The 7,842-nt window shown below is 35.4% G+C and overlaps 1 long non-coding RNA gene across 1 annotated transcript; it reads left to right on the top strand.

Moving 5' to 3' along the window:
* Positions 1-3,512: 3,512 nt before the first annotated feature.
* On the top strand, positions 3,513-4,739 carry LOC122586393. Its single transcript, XR_006321972.1, has 3 exons — positions 3,513-3,625; positions 3,710-3,972; positions 4,427-4,739. It is a non-coding gene; the product is annotated as an uncharacterized LOC122586393 (long non-coding RNA).
* The last annotated feature ends 3,103 nt before the right edge of the window (positions 4,740-7,842 follow it).

Raw genomic sequence — 7,842 nt, 5'->3', positions numbered from 1 at the left:
CTTGTTGAGGTGAGTTTCGTGGCCCCTTTTTATATTATTTCTTTGGGGGGAAATGATGCTCAAAGCACTTTTCATTTCTTTACTAGTTGTGCCAAAACTTGTTTGTTTTCATGGACAAATACGTGTAATTATGAAATGTGTATGTTAGCTTGCTTGTATTGATTTCTTTGATGCAATAGATGTCTTTTGATATCTATTGAAGACTATTGGAAAACTATCGACCAACTTCATACTCCAGCTGGTAGTTGTTGGTATTTAAAGCATGATTGAGTTGTTAACAGGAGTGATGGGGATTGTGTTGTTGGATTACTATGATGGCATTGATCAGTATTTAGTACGCTACTACATGTTTATATTTACACTATTGTCCAAAACTTGATATATCATGCACAGCAAACTCATTTGTATTCCTTTAAACCTACGAACTCACCAACATTATGTTGACATTTTCGAGCATTCATTTTCAGGTAATAACAATGTTTAAGAAGATTGAGCTTATGGACTTTAGGAAGACCAATAAAGAGATCCTTCATGGACTCCTAGATTACATGTGAAACATTGAACGCTATTTGCAATTATTACTTCTTTGCTATTTGAGGCGTGTTGCCTAGACTTTCCGTTTATGGAATTTACATTTATTTGAATTTCATTTAGTATGACTCTATTATAAAGTCCATGTGCCATTGCTATATCTTTTAGTCATATCCTACGATTCCGCCTAAGGTGGGGTGTGACATCGGGCCCTCTCTTCGTTCCTCCCGCTGGCCTATTGGGATAGCAGCCTTTGGGCTTTGCCTGCCCTTTCTAATAAAGAATTATGGCTTGGCCCGGGAAAGAGCTGGCAACAACAGAAAGGAAGGGGAGGGACATAAAATCTTTTCCACAATGATCCAGCCACCCTATAAAATATTTGTCTCAAAATTCCAATGCTAACCAAGATGAAAATTGTCATGTTGATTTTAGACTAGGGGCTTTGATTGAAGATAACTGAGAAGAAAGAAAATAGATGCCTCGACATGGATCTGGACTTGGTTAAACGAAACACAAATACATTATCTAGCTATTTTTAGCTTAAACTGTAACAGTTTTAGTGCGACTCACATTCGCTGCATGGGTTATTCAAGTAAGAGATAAACAGTTTTTAATTAGAAAAACTTACAAAACTCCCATTAACAAAATAGAAGATAGAAATTCCTTCAATTGATTTTCTGCTTGATTTCTACCAATGTAACTCTTACATATATATGAAAAGAAACATGATAATGGAACCTAAATAAATGCAACTAAAAGATGATGGAGCAGGTTAGATTACGCATCCGATCAGCCATTCTACTTTAAATTTCTCCACCTCACATCTAGAAGCTTATGCGTATCTTTAGGATGACGAGGAAGAGGTAGCTGCAGATTCTTGGGAAAAACGGATAGCTTATGTGCTTTGCAACCATAGAAGGGTCATATTTTCAATGCTTTAGAAATGCTTTACAATACTTTAGAAATGCTTTACAATGTTTAGAAATGCTTTACAGTATACATTCTACAATTATCTAAGAATCTTGAGCAAAAGATTTTGGCGGCTGTTGCTCTGAGAAGCTTCATCAGTGATCCAAATAAAATCAATCTCTGCCAACATCGCCCTACAATCCATTTTTGACCAATTCACTTATGAATGAGTGGACTCAGGTCAAATGGATCGAAATTACTCAAAAGTGTATTTTTAATGCATAAAACCCTGCTAAATTTTTCATCATAAAAACATTATTATTGACATTACAAAACTTTTGTAATCATACTTAACACGCTAATTATTTCTAACAAAAGTTACAAAAATTTGGATAAGAAGTTTTTTGGTTCAAAGAAGTCCCAACCCGACCCAAACACAATTGTTTTGGCCCCTTATCCTGACCAGAAGCCAGCACATTTTGTCACATCTAAGTAGTATCTCCATAATTTCTGTGCCTCTCTCTATAAAGTCAGATAAATAACTTATATATTTTGTTTCAGGTGCTCTTCTTGAACTTGGTGGCTATGCTAAATGCATGTACAAAACCTTGAAAAAGCTTAAGGTCGACTGATAAGCAGCCATTTTGATGGAACCGTTAAGGTGATCTTATAAAGGTCGATATTACAACTCATTATAATCTCAGTCTTCTGTTGATGCATAAATTTACCTCTTCTGCTTCCATCTACTTGAATTAGTCTTTTGTGGTTGTGAATATTTGACGCTCAAATTTTATATATAGGTATGGGATACGATTAAAAAGGCATTATGGTTGATCCAGGAGGTTCATGTACAGGCAATGGCTGTTACTTGTCTCTATGTTTCACCTTCAAGCGATCCTCTTTATAGTGGCTCTTTGGACAAGACTATTCGGGTATGCCTATTGATTCATTTTATATGACCTTTTACTCCATTGTAGTTACAATATACAAATTGTTTATCTTGAATGAGTGAACTGTGAACATGTGTTATGTTCTATCTCTAATGGGTCAAATCAAAAGTTTCAGTTAACTGGGAAACAGGTCAAACAAGCTGAAAGTTGCCCAAGTCTATTTTTAATGGTTACAACTTACAATCCAGTTTACGCGAAATTTAGAGAATCGTTAGGTTTTGTAATTTTAGTTAAAGTAAAAACTTTTTAATAAAATAAATGGACCAAAATGTATGGGGGTCAACCCGACCCATTCTAGAAATAATAGCCTGTTTTAAGACAACCAATTTTGGTGCCTCGACCCATTCTCGAAAAAACATGCTATGGTATAAAACAAATAAAAAAAATCATTATTGATTCATGTACTTGATAATCAAGTTAAACTAATACTCTATTTCTATTGTTTACCAAGAAAACATTAATTTTTTATTTCTATTAATCAACAGTGTAATCAAACCTGAAGAAATTCATTGTATTCAAGTTCATGATGTTAAAGTGGCAGTCCATGGGTTGACAGCTGATGCAAATTATGCATATTTTTTCTCTCAAGGTGTTGGAGTTAACGTTAGATCTCTAGTCAAACTGTAAGAAACTCAAAGCAACAAAAATGAAATATCAACATGACAACATCAAACAAACCGTCAAGAGCATTGCTGTGATCGGAAATAAGCTATATTGGGGATGCAGTGGTTTCAGCATACAGGTGAGCATTATGCATACCAGTGCAAAATTGTCAATTGACTCGTGTTAGACAGATTGATGTTAAAAGATGTGAGTTTTTGGTAGGGGACGACGGGTCAATCTGCACCGGGTCAGCTTGACCTGAAACATCTTCTACCCTATGAAATCTTTATGAAAATGATAAGGAGGTTTTATGCAATTCAAACGCCACTTGACTACTTTCCACATAATTAACCTATTTCCTTTTTAGTGCATTATTTTGATCATAGTAAACGGGTGGGAATTACCACCTTTCTTGAAATTTCTTTTCTTAGAAATAAAACATTGACAAATCTGAATAATATTCTCATACTGCTGTGAAAACATTTCAGGAAGTCAATTTGCGAAAATATACATCAACGGCATTTTACTCAGGAGCAAGAAAATTGTTGGGTAAACAATCAATAAATTTGATATATATTCAAGACAATATTTTATATGTAGGCGGTACATCTGTAGATGGAACAGCAGGAAAGGTAATAATAAGAATCTTTTTAGCTACCGTAAGTGGTGACAAATTGATTTGGTTTCCATTAAAAAACAGCAATTTTTTCTTGTAGGTATTCTTTCTATCAAGCAGAACTGTAATAGGATCATTACATACGGGATTCGATATACAGTTCTTGGCTGTGAATAATGATTTTATATTTGGAGCCACAAAAAATTGGATACATGATCAAGACAAAAAAATGGGATAATTGAGGTGTGGTTGAAAGAAAGGTTGACATGAGTTGCTTCCATCAAGAATGCCAAAATCACATCCCTGGCCTCAGATCCTGATGGAGAAATGCTCTTTGCCTGTTCTTCTGATGGAAGAGTCCAGGTTAGACACACTAATATCCTTGAACGATTTCATTTTATAGAGAATGCAGTTTCAACCCATTTACTTATTATGAATGGGTTATTTTTAATCTGAAATCGAGTCAGACAACAAAAGCTAGCTAAAAAAGGAATAAGCAAAGTGAATTGAAAGTTGCCATAAGAGTACTATCATTGCATACAAATCTTATATCACTTTTTTCAAAGAAAATGTATACTATGTTCGTCCCATAAATAAAACTTAAAAGACTTTGATGCACCTGAAGTGAATTAGGCGCATCAGAAGGTATTATGTGTATCGACGTTAAGACCCTTTCCAGGCAGGGCAGGCGGATCTGAACAGGGACATAAGATCCCTTCCACAATGATCTAGTCACCCTGTACGAAATTTGTCTAAATATTCTAATACTAAACAAATGTACATAACCATGATGAAAATTTTGTCATGTTGAATTCAGACTTGGGATTTAGATTGAAGATAACTGAGAAGATAGAAGATAGATGACTCGGCGTGGATTTGGACTTGGTTAAATGGCTAAACCCATTATCTAGCTAAACATGTTCCTCTAAAGTTAACCTAGGTGTTCCTACTTGTAGAGTTGTAGTAAATAATCTACAATGCATGCCCTGTGTATATGGGTAACAATCGTGAATTTTGACCTATTTGACAATGTTTGACTTTCGTTGACTATGTGATTAATTGTAACACTCATGGTGATGGATCCGTTAACTTTCGTTAATTATGCATGTAACATTTGCCTTTTCTTTTCGGATATAACTCGTGTTTCTAATAGTCTCAATGTGGCGAAAATGAGAAATAGACAGATTAAGACTACTTCTCTGGGTAATAGTCTAAAAGTGGCAAAAATGGGAAATAGACAGAATAAGACTAATTCCCAGGGTAATAATCTAAAAGTGCTGGAATCAAAAAGTAGACTAATTCACTTGGTAATAGTCTAAAAGTGCTGAAATCTAAAACTGGCACCTACACCCTCGTTATCTTAGACTAAATCCCCTCTGACCCATCCATTTCTTACCTTTCTTTCTCTCTCTACTTTATGCAAGAACACCCAAGAACACACACTCTTGTATCTCCCTCTCTCTCTCTAGAAAATCATCATCACTTAATGTTATTGAAGCTATTAGTGCAAGAATCAACATCATTATCATCATTACTATATCATATCAAAATTTTGAAAGTCAAAGTGCAAGAAATCCTTCCATCTAGCTCAAATTCGGGTTTGACTCTTTAAAGGTAATTTTGGTAGGTAAAACTAATCTCAAATCATCATTTTATGTTTATTATCATGTTTTAAGTCTAACCTTAACAACCCTTAGTCAATTTTTGGTTCAAAAGCTTAATGGGTTGATTTTAGGGTTGACAACTTGGATAATTTAGGTCAAAATCGGATTTGAGGCTTATTTGAGGTTATGGAATGATTTTAAAGTATGTGTTAGTTTCATAAACATTACTTATGTTAAATTATGCTCAAAACATGTCTTAACACTCTTCAAATCAAGGTCTATGTTGAATTAGGGTTTTGTGAGGCCAAAATGGGTCAAGAACGATTCTTGAGTCTAAAGTGATGTTATGGAATGAAATTATGAAAAGGGTTATGTTTGTTATGTTTATTCATGATGATTATATGTCGAATTGAGTCTTGAATCTCACAAAATCAGATTTTTAAGTGTCAAATTTGAGTTTGGATGTTCTTGGTCAATTTTGACTTTTTAGTCAAACCATTTTTACCCATGTTATTGCCCACTTTCTTCCTTTATGTCTTTAACTCGTTTTAATCCATGTCAAAGTCAATTCCTAACATTCCCCCTAATCTCATAGCCACCCAACAAACATCATTTTGGACTCTTATGATCAAACGAGTCTCGAATCTTGAACGTATGAACGTATATTAATATCTATGTATGTATTACTATAGGTTGTGAACTTGTGACGAATATCTTACGCTTGTAGCTCAATCTTAACTTGTCGTAGCCGCTCAAGGTGAGTTTCGTAGCCCCTACGTTTACTTTATTTGGGGTGGAAAGTGTACTCGTGGTTAAACGGTTGTCAGATGATACAATTTGTTGTGATATGAATTGAGAAGTTAGATATCTAATTGATTGATCGTGATACGTGTTATATGACGTTTATATGTGACGGTTATATGTGACGTTTATATGTGACGCTTATATGTGACGTTTATGATTATGATTATGACGTATGACGTATATATATTATTAGTATGTATTGACGTGACGGTGGATTGACGAATCCACACCCGGTATGATCATGGCCACTTTATTATGACGTTATGCTTGTGACATATGACGTATGTTATATATATATATATATATATATATATATATATTATGTATTGACGTGACGGTGGATTGATAAATCCACACCCGACATGATCATACTCGGGATAAGGGTTTTGAGCCCATATTATGACGTTTATATTGACGATTATTGTGACGTGACGTTTATTGTATTGTCTTGTATTGACGTGACGTGATTAGGTATTCTAATCCTCATAAATCGATAACGGTTGATATCCCGACACTTGATTTTGTTACTAAAACCTACGAACTCACCAACTTTATGTTGACACATTTTAGTACACTTTTCAGGTGAACAGCTAAACCAGAGACGTATTGGATGATTGCTTTATACTTTGCATGCTAGGATGGACTTGGACTATTTCTTGGATCCGTGATTCATAGTTCCCGATATTGGGTTATGCTTAGGATCATTTACCTTCTTTTAAACTATTATTTTCTGAATGTTTGATGAGTGTACTCCTTATGCATTATTCTTGATCCGGTATTTGTATTTAAATGATTGTATGGATTATCCAATCCTATTAATGCATTTAGATTAGTCTCTACTTAATTTTCATGTCGTGCTGTGCTTAGTACGTGACCCTCATGTAAAATCGTCTCTACTTAATTGTATGGAGCGGGTTTCGGGTATGCGGGTTTTCATCTAAAATCGTCCCCGGAACCGAACCCGCAAAAAAACCCAAAACCATCCCCATACCCGACCCTAGACCCGCTTACCCGGACCTGAACCCGACCCAAATGTGTCGCGTTTCGGATTTCCCCATCGGGTAGGGGTTTCTTTGCCATCCCTAACCTCAAGTGAGTGCATCAGGGTATTTTGTCTTTTTTTTTTGAACAACAAATTATAATATATCAAGGTATTATGCATATCAACGTTAAGACCCTTTCTAGGCAGGAGATGCGGCGGGGGAAGGAAAAGGCTTTCGGAGATCGAGATTTTCTTTCTTTTTCATCAAAAACAAAGAAGGTCGAGGATGGCCTACGGTGCGTCTTTTCTGCAGGAACACACTTTTTCAACCGCGGGGTGGTATGATTGTCGGGCCCTCTCTTCGTTCCGCCCACTGGCCTATTGGGATAGCAGCCTTTGGGCTTTGCCTGCCCTTTCTAATAAAGAATTATGGCTTGGCCCGGGAAAGAGCTGACAACAACAGAAAGGAAGGGGAGGGACATAAAATCTTTTCCACAATGATCCAGCCACCCTATAAAATATTTGTCTCAAAATTCCAATGCTAACCAAGATGAAAATTGTCATGTTGATTTTAGACTAGGGGCTTTGATTGAAGATAACTGAGAAGAAAGAAAATAGATGCCTCGACATGGATCTGGACTTGGTTAAACGAAACACAAATACATTATCTGGCTAAATTTGTTAACCTAGATGTTCCTAGCTATTTGTGTATCTAGATTTGATTATTTTCAGATTGTGTAAATTTGTGATGATATATGTGAAATACGGAGTATTAATTAGTGTTCACAAAATATAAAAGATAAGAAATCCTTTCACTAAACCTCTATCTAAATATGACATTGT

Source organism: Erigeron canadensis, chromosome 2 (genome assembly GCF_010389155.1).
Source record: "Erigeron canadensis isolate Cc75 chromosome 2, C_canadensis_v1, whole genome shotgun sequence".
Taxonomy (NCBI): domain Eukaryota; kingdom Viridiplantae; phylum Streptophyta; class Magnoliopsida; order Asterales; family Asteraceae; genus Erigeron; species Erigeron canadensis.
The sequence above is the reverse complement of the archived record's forward strand: the minus strand, read 5'-3'. Positions and strand labels throughout refer to the sequence as shown.